General features: G+C 37.0%; 1 long non-coding RNA gene across 1 annotated transcript in view; it reads right to left on the bottom strand.

Moving 5' to 3' along the window:
- LOC144323908 (uncharacterized) overlaps window positions 1-11,511 on the bottom strand; it is a 55,134-nt gene extending 43,623 nt beyond the window's left edge. Inside the window, exon 1 of the long non-coding RNA XR_013389257.1 lies at window positions 11,015-11,511. This is a non-coding gene — a long non-coding RNA (uncharacterized LOC144323908). The remainder of the gene's footprint in view (window positions 1-11,014) is intronic.

The following is an 11,511-nucleotide window of genomic DNA, read 5'->3' on the forward strand; positions in this document are numbered from 1 at the left end:
AAACAAGCAAACAAACAAACAAACAGACCAGTAAGATGGTGAAACAAGACACAAGGAAGATAAGCTCCCCTCCTGAACAGTGTTCCTGCAACCAATAAAGAAAAAATCATGGACGGAAGTCTCCAGCTGAAGAACACATTTTTTTTTTCATCCAGGTACCAAAATGTGTTAGTGGAGAATTCCAGGTAACTTCTAGTTAAGTGCTCAGTTAGTGTTGCTGATGCTGTTGGTTCTCTGCCATTCTCTGTCAAGCCTTGTCACACTAGTGCACAAGGCTGACTTCCAACTGCCATCATTTAATCTCTGTGCCTGGGGACTTTCTGTGACAGCTGGAGTCCTCTTAGCCAGCATAAAAAATGAACACCTCCTCCCACCCACTCCCTCATTCCAGGCACCCCTTGAGCAGAGACTGACAGGAACTTATAAAACCCCAGCCCCACCATACTTGAAGCTGTGTGTATGACTGGTGCCCACAGCACCCCAGCAGGACTAGCTCTGGGGGCCTACACTGGTTATTTGTGTCACAAGGCACTCTTTACTGGCTGCCTCCATTTCCAATCCTTCTTTCCCCACACCTCCTCCCACTGATGTTTCCTGGGAGCACCTTCAAACAAACTTGCACTTATCTCAAGGCCTGCTTCTGGGGAAACCAAACTGAAACAATTGGCAAAGTTAGCTGTAACCAGAACTTTCCTCTGCCTAAATGACTGCTGCCGTTGCATTCACAAGGCCTTTCCTGCCAGGAGTGCTATCTTATCCTCTCAAAAAGAACCAGCCAGAAGAGTTATCGATCTAAATATGCAGTTTCCTTCTTGGCTTATGATTTGATTGTTGACAGAGACACACTTTTAGATCTATCGCTTTTAATATGTGAAGAAAAGAAAGTATGCAAGGTGCCAAGATGGTATCAGCAGAGGCCTACAGCGCACCTACCCCCCAACCCAGCAATACCAAGGAGTCCCGTCTGTCCCCACAGAGGCCAAGTAGAGAACTGAGATTTTTACTGCTACCTGAAAGTAACAAGGTAGCACCCTCTTTCCCTCACTGGAGTAGTATCAGAGGACTCCTTCCAAAACACAAGATTTAAATAAGATCCTGACTCCTATATCCAAAATATCTGGGTTTCAAGATAAAAAATCAGTTGTCATATAAAACATTAGGAATATCTTAAGCTAAATGAGAAAAGACATCATTAAATACCAATAGCAAGATGACACAGATATTAGAATTACCTGACAAGGGCTTAAAAGGAGCCATCAAAAAAATACTTCATTGATCAAATATGAAACCTTAAAGTTAAAACATAGAAAACCTTGGAAAATATATAGAGGATATAAGAAGAACCAAATAAAAAATTTAGAACTAAAAACTACTATAGTCACTTAAGTGAACATAAGATAGAATGATAAAGATTACCAAATTTACAACATAGAAAACACACACATACACAGAAAGATTGAACGGAGTCCCAGGGACATCTGGGATTATAACAAAAGATAAAACATTTATGTCATTAAAATCCCAGAAGGAGGGACGCTTGGGTGGCTTTGTGATTGACCGTCTGCCTTTGGCTGAGGGTATGATCTCAGGGTCCTGGGATCGAGTCCCATGTGGGGCTCCTCGTGAGGAGTCTGCTTTTCCCTCTACCTGTGTCTCTGCCTCTCTCTGTGTGTCTCATGAATAAATAAAATCTTTTTAAAAATCGCAGGATGATCAAAAAAGGGATGGGAATGGAAAAATATTTAAAGAAATGAATACTGAAAACTTGCTAAATTTGGCAAAAGTATAAAACTACAATTCAAGAAGTGAGCAGACTGCAAACAATAAAACCAAAGAAATCCACACTAAGATACATAGGCAAATTTTTGAAAACTAAAAACAAAGAAAAAAATCTTAAAAGCAGTCAGACAGAAATGACACACTACCAACAGGGGGAAAACAATTCAAAGGACAGAATTTCTTTCTTTTCTTTCGTTTTTTTTTTTTTTTTTTTTAGATGACAGAATTTCTGATCAGAAACCATGGAGGTCAGAAGGACATGGCACAACAATTTTTCAAATGCTTTGAAAAAAGGCACTGTCAGCCTATAATTCTATATCTAGTGAAACTATTCTTCAAGAATGAAGGGGCCATCCAGACACTCTCAGATAAATGAAGGTTAAGAAAATTTGTCACCAGAATATTTACCTCCACAAAAAAATGCTAATATAAGTTCCTCAAAAGGAGGTGCCTGGGTGGCTTAGTCAGTTAAGCATCTGCCTTCAGCTCAGGTCATGATCCCAGGTTCCTAGGTTCAGCCCCCCTGCTCAGTGGGGAGCCTGTTTCTCCCTCTCCTCCCTGTCTGTGCTCTCTCTCACTAACTCTCTCTCTCTCTCAAATAAATAAAATCTTAAAAAAAAAAAAGAAGTTTTCCAATTGGGAAGGAAATTATTTAAACAAACAAACAAAAGAATCTTGAACATCAGGACAGACCAAAGAAAACAGTAAGGAAGAATTTAGGTGACTTCAACCGAATTTCTCTCTCCTCTTGAGGTTTCTAAACTGATAGGGAAAGTAAAAATTATAATACTGCTTAGTGTAGTTTACAGTAGATATAGAGGAAATGTTTAAGACAATTATAAATGGGGGAATATATGAATGTAAAGGGAAGTAAGGTTTCTGCACTTCACTTACACTAATAAAATACTGATGCCAGTAGAATTTGATAAGTATGTATCTGTAATACAAAATCTAAACAACTACTAAATAAGTTATAAATGAAATACACTCAAAAACACTATATAGAAATGAAAATAGAATTCTTAAAAAGTGTTGATAGCTTACAGAAAGTAAGAAAAGAGACCCAGAAGTAAAAAACAAAGATAATCAGTAGTAAACAAAATGTAAAATATCAGACTTATGTTTTAACATATAATAATTGCATTAAGTGTAAATGACTTTTAAAACTCAGAGATTATCAGAGTGTATTAAAACATTACCCAAGAATATATTTTCTTTAAGAAACTCACTTCAAATATAATGACATACGTAGTTTTAAAGTAAAAGGATGAAATATTATATACCATGCAAATATTAATCAAAAGAAAGGAAGGGTGGATATATTAACATCAGATAAGACGGCTTCAAAGCAAAGAAAATTACAAGAGACAGAGAGGGTCATCAAGTGACATAACAATCCTAAATGTGTGTGAACCAAACAACAGAGCTACAAAATGTATGTAACTGAAAAGAGAAATGGAGAAATCCATAATTATACTTGGAAACTTCAACACCTCTCTCTCAAATTGACAGAAGAGCTAAAAAGAAAGTCAGCAAGAATTCAGCTACTTCATCAACCAACAGAATCTAATTGATATTTAAGAACACTTTACCTAACAATAGCAGAAAACATTATTTTCAAATATCCAAGGGATATATACCAAGTTATACTATATCCTAGAATATAAAACCAACTAAAACAAACTTACAAGAATTACAATCATGAAGACCAGTTTCTCTGATTACAATGGTATCAAACCAGAAATCAATAATAGGAAGATAACAGAGATATGATAGAAATATAGAAACTAAACAACACATTTCTAAATAATCCATTAGTCAAAGAGGAAGTATCAAGAGAAATAAAAAAATATGCTGAATTGAATGAAAATGAATCCACAACATATCAAAATTAATGATATGCAGCTAAAGCAGTGAAATTTATAGGCCTGAATATATACAGTAGCATAGACAACATCAACATCCAAAAATCTGTTATATTTCTGTATACTAGAATGAACACATGGAAACTGATATTTAAAAAAATGAATTTCTGAAGAATAAATCTAACAACACTTGTACTGAAAACTAGAAAATGTTTATTAAAGAAATTAAAAGAAAATGTAAATAAATGGAGAGACATACCAGATTCATAGATTCAGGAAGCCTCAACATATTAAAGGAAGTCAATTCTTCCCAAATTAATGCATGGTTTTAACCAAATTCCCAACAAAATTTCAGGAAGAATTTTTAAAATAGAAGCAAGATTATTCTAAAATTTATGTGGAAGTGTAAAATAACTAGGTTAAAATAATTCTGAAAATGAAAAATGAAGTTGGAGGAATCATTGCACCCAAGTTCAAGACCTATTATATAATAAAGTAATGAAAATGATGTGGTATTGGAGTTGATAAAGACATGTGGGTCAGTGATTCAGATTTGATAGCCCAGAAATAGCCTGAAATGATTGTGATCAAGTAATATCTGATAAAGATGTGAAACAATTCAATAGAAGGGAGTGTCTTTTCAATAAATGATGCTAGAGTAATTTGGGCATATATGCACAAAAACATGAACCTAGACTCACCTCATGCTTTATACAAAAATTAAAAAAACACATTTAAATGTAAACCATAAGATTATTAAACTTTTAGAAGAAATGTAGGCAAAAATCTTCAGGGCCTAGGGCTCAGTGAAAAGTTCCAATATGTGACACTAAAAACATGACCCACAAAAAGAAAAATGATAAATTTAAGTAAATCAAAATTTCAAACTTGCTCTGCAAAGGACCCTGTTAAGGTGATGGAAAGACAAGGTAATATTTGTAAATCGCATGCATGACAAAAGACATGTCCATGTTGTCTATGCAAAGCACTCACCAAAAATCAACACTGGAAATATAGACAATCTGGTCAGAAAATAGATAAAGACATGAAGAGAAAGACAGATGGCACATAGCACACAAAGAGGCGTTCAAAATCATTAAGCATCAGGACAATGCAAATTAAGACCATGGTATGATATCCCCACACTCTTATTAGAGCAACTAAAATTAAAGAATGATGATAATACCAAATGCTGGAAAGGACGTAGAGAAACTGAATCACTCATTCATTGCTGGTGGCAAAGGAAAATGGTAGAGCCATCCTCAAATATCATGTATTCTTTTGTTTCTGAATTATTTCACTCAACACTGTGTCTGTGAGACTCAGTCATGTTGTTGCACGGGGCTACAGTTTGTTTACTTTCATTACCGTGTAATAGTCCGTGGTGAATAGACCATAATTCATGTATGTCTTATGGTTGAAGGACTTTGGAATGTTTCCAGATTGAGGTAATAGAAATGATACTGCTACACAAATTCTCCTCTTTTTATTATTGGTATTATTAGTCTTTTACTAATTTTCGTTATTCTGGTATAGAGAATAATTATAGACTTAAGCCCCATTTCTCAGATTACTGAGAAAGTTGAACACATTTTCAGATTTATTGGCCATTTATATATCTTGTTTTATGAGGCACCTGTTCAATTGTCTTGCTTATTTTTCTGTAGGTTGTCCCTCTATCTCTTGCTGATTAGTGACTGTTGCAAATGTCTTCTCCCATTTTGTGAATTTCCCTCTCCTTCTCTTAATAATGTCTTTGGATGAACCTCTTTTAAAACAGAGAAGTTTCCTATCCCAAGGTTAGAGGGAGACCAAAATGCTATCTTGTTCCCATGACGATGGCATCATTTGGGAAGAAGAAAGATAAAGTCCCTAAGGTAAGTAAAGATGCTGCCATGGTGCTGCACTGGCATGGGCTGCCTGAGATGTAACTGGTGCTCAGCGAGGGCTGGAACACAGAAAAGATTTATTTTTGAGCACAGATGAGATCCTCCTCCTTCCTCCCTCCATTCCTTCAAATCTAGGGAAACTGAAAATAAAATGGGAAAGACTGTGAGACAATTCAGTGTCTAGCAATGGAGAACTAGAAAAAGATCTGGCAAAACTCTATTTGTTACTGTTGGCAGAACCAGGACATTGTAGCCTGAGAAAAAAAGGTGGGCAAAAAATGAAATATTTTCCCAGATTCCAGAGTTACTGATCGCATGACAGAAATGGATCCTTTGTGCTGTGATAAGTGGCATCATGGCACCACTTGGCACTTGTGATATTAGAGCCTAAAGAGAACGTGGCTGATGCTAACTGAAGGCAGGGGAAGGAAGTCAGGTAAGAAGAGGGAACCAAGCTGGGAAAGCAAAGAAGACCACATGTCAATAACCTGGGGAAGAGAAAAGAAAAATAAAAACCAAAGGTTCTCAAACTTTCTTAGTTTATCGTGCTCTTGGTGCCTCAGAAATCTTTCTTCTTTCTTTCTTTCCTTCTTTTTTTTATTTTTTTTATTTTTTTTATTTTTATTTTTTTTTTAGATTTTATCTATTTATTTGAGAGACAGACATAGAACACGTGTGCAGAAGACTGGAAGAGGAGTGGAGGAGGAAGGAGAGGGCCGAGCAGATTGCACTGAGCGCAGAGTCTAATAGGAGACTTGATCCCAGGATCCCAGGACCAGGACCTGAGAGGAAACCAAAAGCCAGTAGCTCAACTGAATGAGCCACCCAGGTGCCCCTCAGAAATTGTTCAAGGTGTATCTAGGCCAAAAAAAAATATATATCTAATAGCTTTAATTCACATGTTAATTAATTAGGTACAAACCACTTTCCAAGTATGTATAGTCTGACATCTTAGTACAAGTAATCCTCATCATTTGTGGCTTCCATATTTGCAAATTCACCTACTTGCCCAAAAGTATCTGTAACCCCCCAATTGATACTCATGGCACTGTCAGGGTCATTTACAGACATACACAGAGCACTGAAAATTCTGAGGCAACATTTTGAGAACAGGTTCCCAGCTGCGGTCACACAGGTGACACTGCCTTCTTGTTTCAGCTCTCATGCTGTAAACTAGTGTCTACATCATGGCCTATTAAGTGCCATATTTCTCACATTTCTGTGCTCTTTACTACTAGTGTTGCTGTTCAGAACACCCCAAGCATAGCACTAAGGAAGGTTCTGAGATACCTTCTGGAAAAAGATGTGCGTTAGATAAACTTCCTTCAGGTGTGTGTTATAATGCTGTCAGCTGGGAGTTCAATGTTAACGACTCAAAAATGTATATTAAATAAGATGCCTCTAAAAAAAAACACTAGTAAACAGGGCTGTGAATTGATCAGTTGATGAAGATGTTGTGGTCAGGAGCTCGCAGCAACCAGCCCTTGTATTTCTTCTTGGAGCGATGATTCAGTATTTGTGAATTCACTGTTTGCGGGAACATTCTGGAACATAACTACCACGAATAACAAAAATCAACTGTAGCTATTTGAAAAATAATTTCTATAAATTGAAGAAAAAAACACATAATTTTACTTCACTCTGAAATATCCAAAATTATTTAATAATGTGTGTTCCTGTGGAGCATTGCACAACTTCTCAAACTCAGAATCAGGTTGAACACTGCTGCTTTCGTTTCTTATCACCAACAACAATGTAGCCCAATCTGATGTTCAGACTGTCAAACCGCATTATCCTACAGGTATCAAGTGTCTCTGTTTTTCCCTTAAAAATCTAAAATATCCTGCAGCATCTCAGTGAGTTTGCTGTGGCATCCTGAGCACCTCTGCACACATTTTGAGAACCATGGGTCTAATTAAAGAAAGAATAAAGACACAGCAAAATTGAATATTTTTTCAGGAATAACCAATTTGGTTACAGTATGTATAAAAATTGCATACTTATAAGAAATGGTAGAAAATGAGGCTGGAAAATGAGATTTGAACTAGCAAAGGAAGACTATGAACACCACTTTGTAAAACTGTTTGGCTTTTATTCTCAAGGCATGGGAGAGCCAAAGAAGATTTTAAAGAGGGGAGGGCAGATGTACAAACCTGTATATAGATATGTTTAAATGATACGTAGATATAGTAATGCATAGGGATCGATGAATTCACATACATATATTTTAGAGAGAGAGCGTGGAGGAGGAGGAAGAGGCAGGGACAGAGAGAGAGAGAGAAAATAAAATCTTAAGCAGGCTCCACCCTCAGCACATAGCCCAACATGGGGCTCTGTCTCATAACCCTGAGATCATGATCTGAGCCAAAATGAAGAGTCAGATGCCCAATGGACTGAGCCCCCCAGGGTCCCTCATGTATATATTATACATACTTAATATATATGAAAATATAGGGGCACTTGGGTGACTTAGTTGATTAAGCGTCCGACTCTTGGTTTCATCTGAGGTCAGGATCCCATGGTTGTGGGATTGAGCCCTGTGTCAGGCTCCACACTCAGCGGGGAGTCAGCTTGAGACTCTCTTTCCCTCTGTCTCTATGCCTGCTCCCCACTCTCTCTCTCTCTCAATAAATAATAAATGAATAAATAAATGAATCTTTAAAAAGATATATGAAAATATGTATTATGTATACAAATAAATCTAAAATTATAAAATTGTATAAAATTTACATGACATAAATATATATTTATTTTATATAATATATAACATTATAAATATTATATTATAAATGAATAGATACATTTATATGTAATAAATATATATATATGAACACAATATGGTGGCTATGAAGGATGGATTGAATTGGGGAGAAATTAGAGGTGGAAAGATCAGATTGTAAACTACTTTCAGCCTCAGACCACAAAAATCTGACCCAAAGCATGTGACATTTGGGTGGCTCAGTAGTTAAGCATCTGCCTTTGGCTCAGGTTGTGATCCCAGGATCCTGGGATCGAGTTCCGCATCGAGCTCCCTGCAGGAAGCCTGCGGCTCCCTCTGCCTGTTTCTCTGTCTCTCTCTGTGTCTCTCATGAGTATATAAATAACATAACACCTTAAAAAGAAAAAAAAAAGAATCTGACCCAAAGCAACAGAAAAGGAAGGGAACATTTTAAGGATGATGCAAATACAGGAGTTAAAGAAGCTAAATATTTATCAGGGATAAAAGGGTGTGTATGTTGTTTACTTCCAGCTTCCTAGCTCAGGTGGAGGGTGAGGCCATTAACCAAGCTACACTCAGACTTGAGTTTGGATTTCTTTTCCCCAGTGTTAGATGAGAAGGATGAATCAAAGCTCAGATTTAGTCCGTATGCCAGTATCTCAAGCACTGCTGCTGGTCTCCATCATAGTTTCATTTTTCTGTCAATGTTAAATAGCAAGGATTGAGAGAAGGACTCACAGAGATTCCAGAAAGAGCAGCAGATTTCAGGAACAGGGGGATAGCCCTGTGTTAGGAGGAAGGCCTGGTGGGCGGGGCTGAAGGGTGGACAGAGGTGAGGAGGAGGCTAGTTATCCCTGTTGACTCAGCATGCACCCAACAGATATTTGCAGAGCACCAAACACAACAGATGACATATTTGCTTTTATTTATGCAAATAGGGAAAAAGGATGTCGCAGAAACTAGATCATTGTACTTAAAAACTGTATACTTCCTTATAATATTTAATAAATGAATAACATATTTTCATTGCTGTTTGCTGTACTCTCTTCTACCACTCTGAGGCCTTCCCCAGCTAGGTTTGTTCCTTCTTCTCTGTGAGGCTTTCCCTGATCAGCCTTTTAAAAATAGCAACCCTCACATTCCCAGGATCCTCTATGTTCCTCTATGCTTTATTTTTCTCTAGAGCTCTTATTATCTGGCACACTATATAATTTATGTATTTATTTGCTTATTACCTGTCTCCTACCACCCTATACCAGAACATAAGGTCTACGAGTCCTGGGATTCTTTTTTATGTCTTTCATTGATGTGTCTCAGTGCCTAGAACAGGCCCTGGCACATGGAAGACATTTGATAAATATTTGTCATGTTTGAATGTGATTCTAGTTTGTCACATGCAACAGAAGAAAAGTACTACAGGCCATGAAGTTGTATTTTATTAGTAAGTTTTTCCTGAGAAAATGAGATTGAAACTGAGATGTGTAGGTGAGGAAGTGAGCAAAAAAAGGCCCAGGGGCTGGAAGACCTCTGAGGGGAGGGAGTCAGGGAAATGCTGTGCTAAGAAGAGGGCTGTAGCTGGAGAACCAGGTCATGCAAACTGTGAGGGACCAGCCCAAAGTCAATTAGCCTGGACCTCACCACATTTCAGAGCATTTTCATGGTCAGTTGTGCCCCAACATTACAGCTTAGTGGTTCTCAAACTTTTTCATCTCAGGGCTTGTTTTCATTCTTGAAAATGACTGAGGACCCTAAAGACCTTTTATTTAGGTGGGTTATATCTATTGCATATTTACCAAAATTAAAATAGAAGTTTTTAAAATATTGAATTTATTTATTTTATTTTTTAAAGATTTTATTTATTTATTCATGAGAGACACAGAGAGAGAGAGAGAGGCAGAGACATAGGCAGAGGGAGAAGCAGACTGCATGCAGGGAGCCCGATGTGGGATCAATCCCAGATGCCAGGGTCATGCTCTGAGCCAAAGGCAGAAGCTCAACCGCTGAGCCACCCAGGAAACCCCAAACATTGAATTAATTTAAAAATAATAATATAACTAAAATAAGAAATATAAGAAGCAAGGATTGGTTGGATGTGGAGAAAGGGGAACCCTCTTACACTATTGGTGGGAACACAAACTAGTGCAGCCACACTGGAAAACAGTATAGAGGGGTCTCAAAAAGTTAAAAATAGAGCTACCCTATGACCCAGCAATTGCACTACTAGGTATTTACCCCCAAAAAATACTAATTTGAAAAAGCATATGCATCCCTATGTTTATTGCAGCATTATTTACAATAGCCAAATTAGAGAAGCAGCATAAGTGTCCATAAGTGTCCATGGATAGATGAGTGGATAAGAAGATGTGATATATATATATATATATCAATCACAATATTCACTATATATATATCTCACAATATTCACTATATATATCACTATATATATATACACACACACATATATATAAATAATCTCCACAAAATGGAATATTACTCAGCCATAAAAACGAATGAAATCTTGCCATTTGCAACATGGATGGGTCTAGAGGGTATAATGCTCAGGAAAATAAATCAATCAGAGAAAGACAAATACCATATTCTTTCACTCATATGTGGAATTTAAGAACTGAAATAGACAAAGAAAAAAAGAGACAAACCAAGAAATAGACTCTTAAGTCTAGAGAACAAACTGATGGTTACCAGAGGGGAGGTGGGGAGGGGGGATGGGTGAAATAAGTATCAGGGATTAAGAGTACACTTACCAGGATGAGGACTGAATGATGTATGGAAATGTTGAATCACTCTATTGTACCTAATATAACACTATATGTTTATACTGGAATTTTTTTAAGTCAAAAAAAGTAATAATAATATGAAGCTATTAGATGTTAACATAAATCATGTTTGGTGAAAAATTAACTGTTCTTCTCAAAGCAAAATGAAATGAAACCTAGGAAGAAGAACCACATTGCTTCGCACTTTTGCAAACTGCTTTCATGTCTGACCAAAAATACAGGTGAATTCTCAGAGCTGCTTCTGCAGTCTGCTACACTATTACACATCACACAGCCTCTATAAAACTCCACTGTACACTCATGACAAAATGAGAATAAAAAAGGAACTAATACTTAGTATTACTAGGAAAATAGCTTTAACTTCATGAGCCCTTTCTGAGAGGGCCTTGAGACCCCTAGACCCCTGGCCACACTTAGAAGGGGTTGCTCCCTCATTCAGGAAGATGACCATGGAATGCAACCCA

The sequence above is a fragment of the Canis aureus genome, chromosome 11 (assembly GCF_053574225.1).
Source record: "Canis aureus isolate CA01 chromosome 11, VMU_Caureus_v.1.0, whole genome shotgun sequence".
In the NCBI taxonomy this organism is placed as follows: domain Eukaryota; kingdom Metazoa; phylum Chordata; class Mammalia; order Carnivora; family Canidae; genus Canis; species Canis aureus.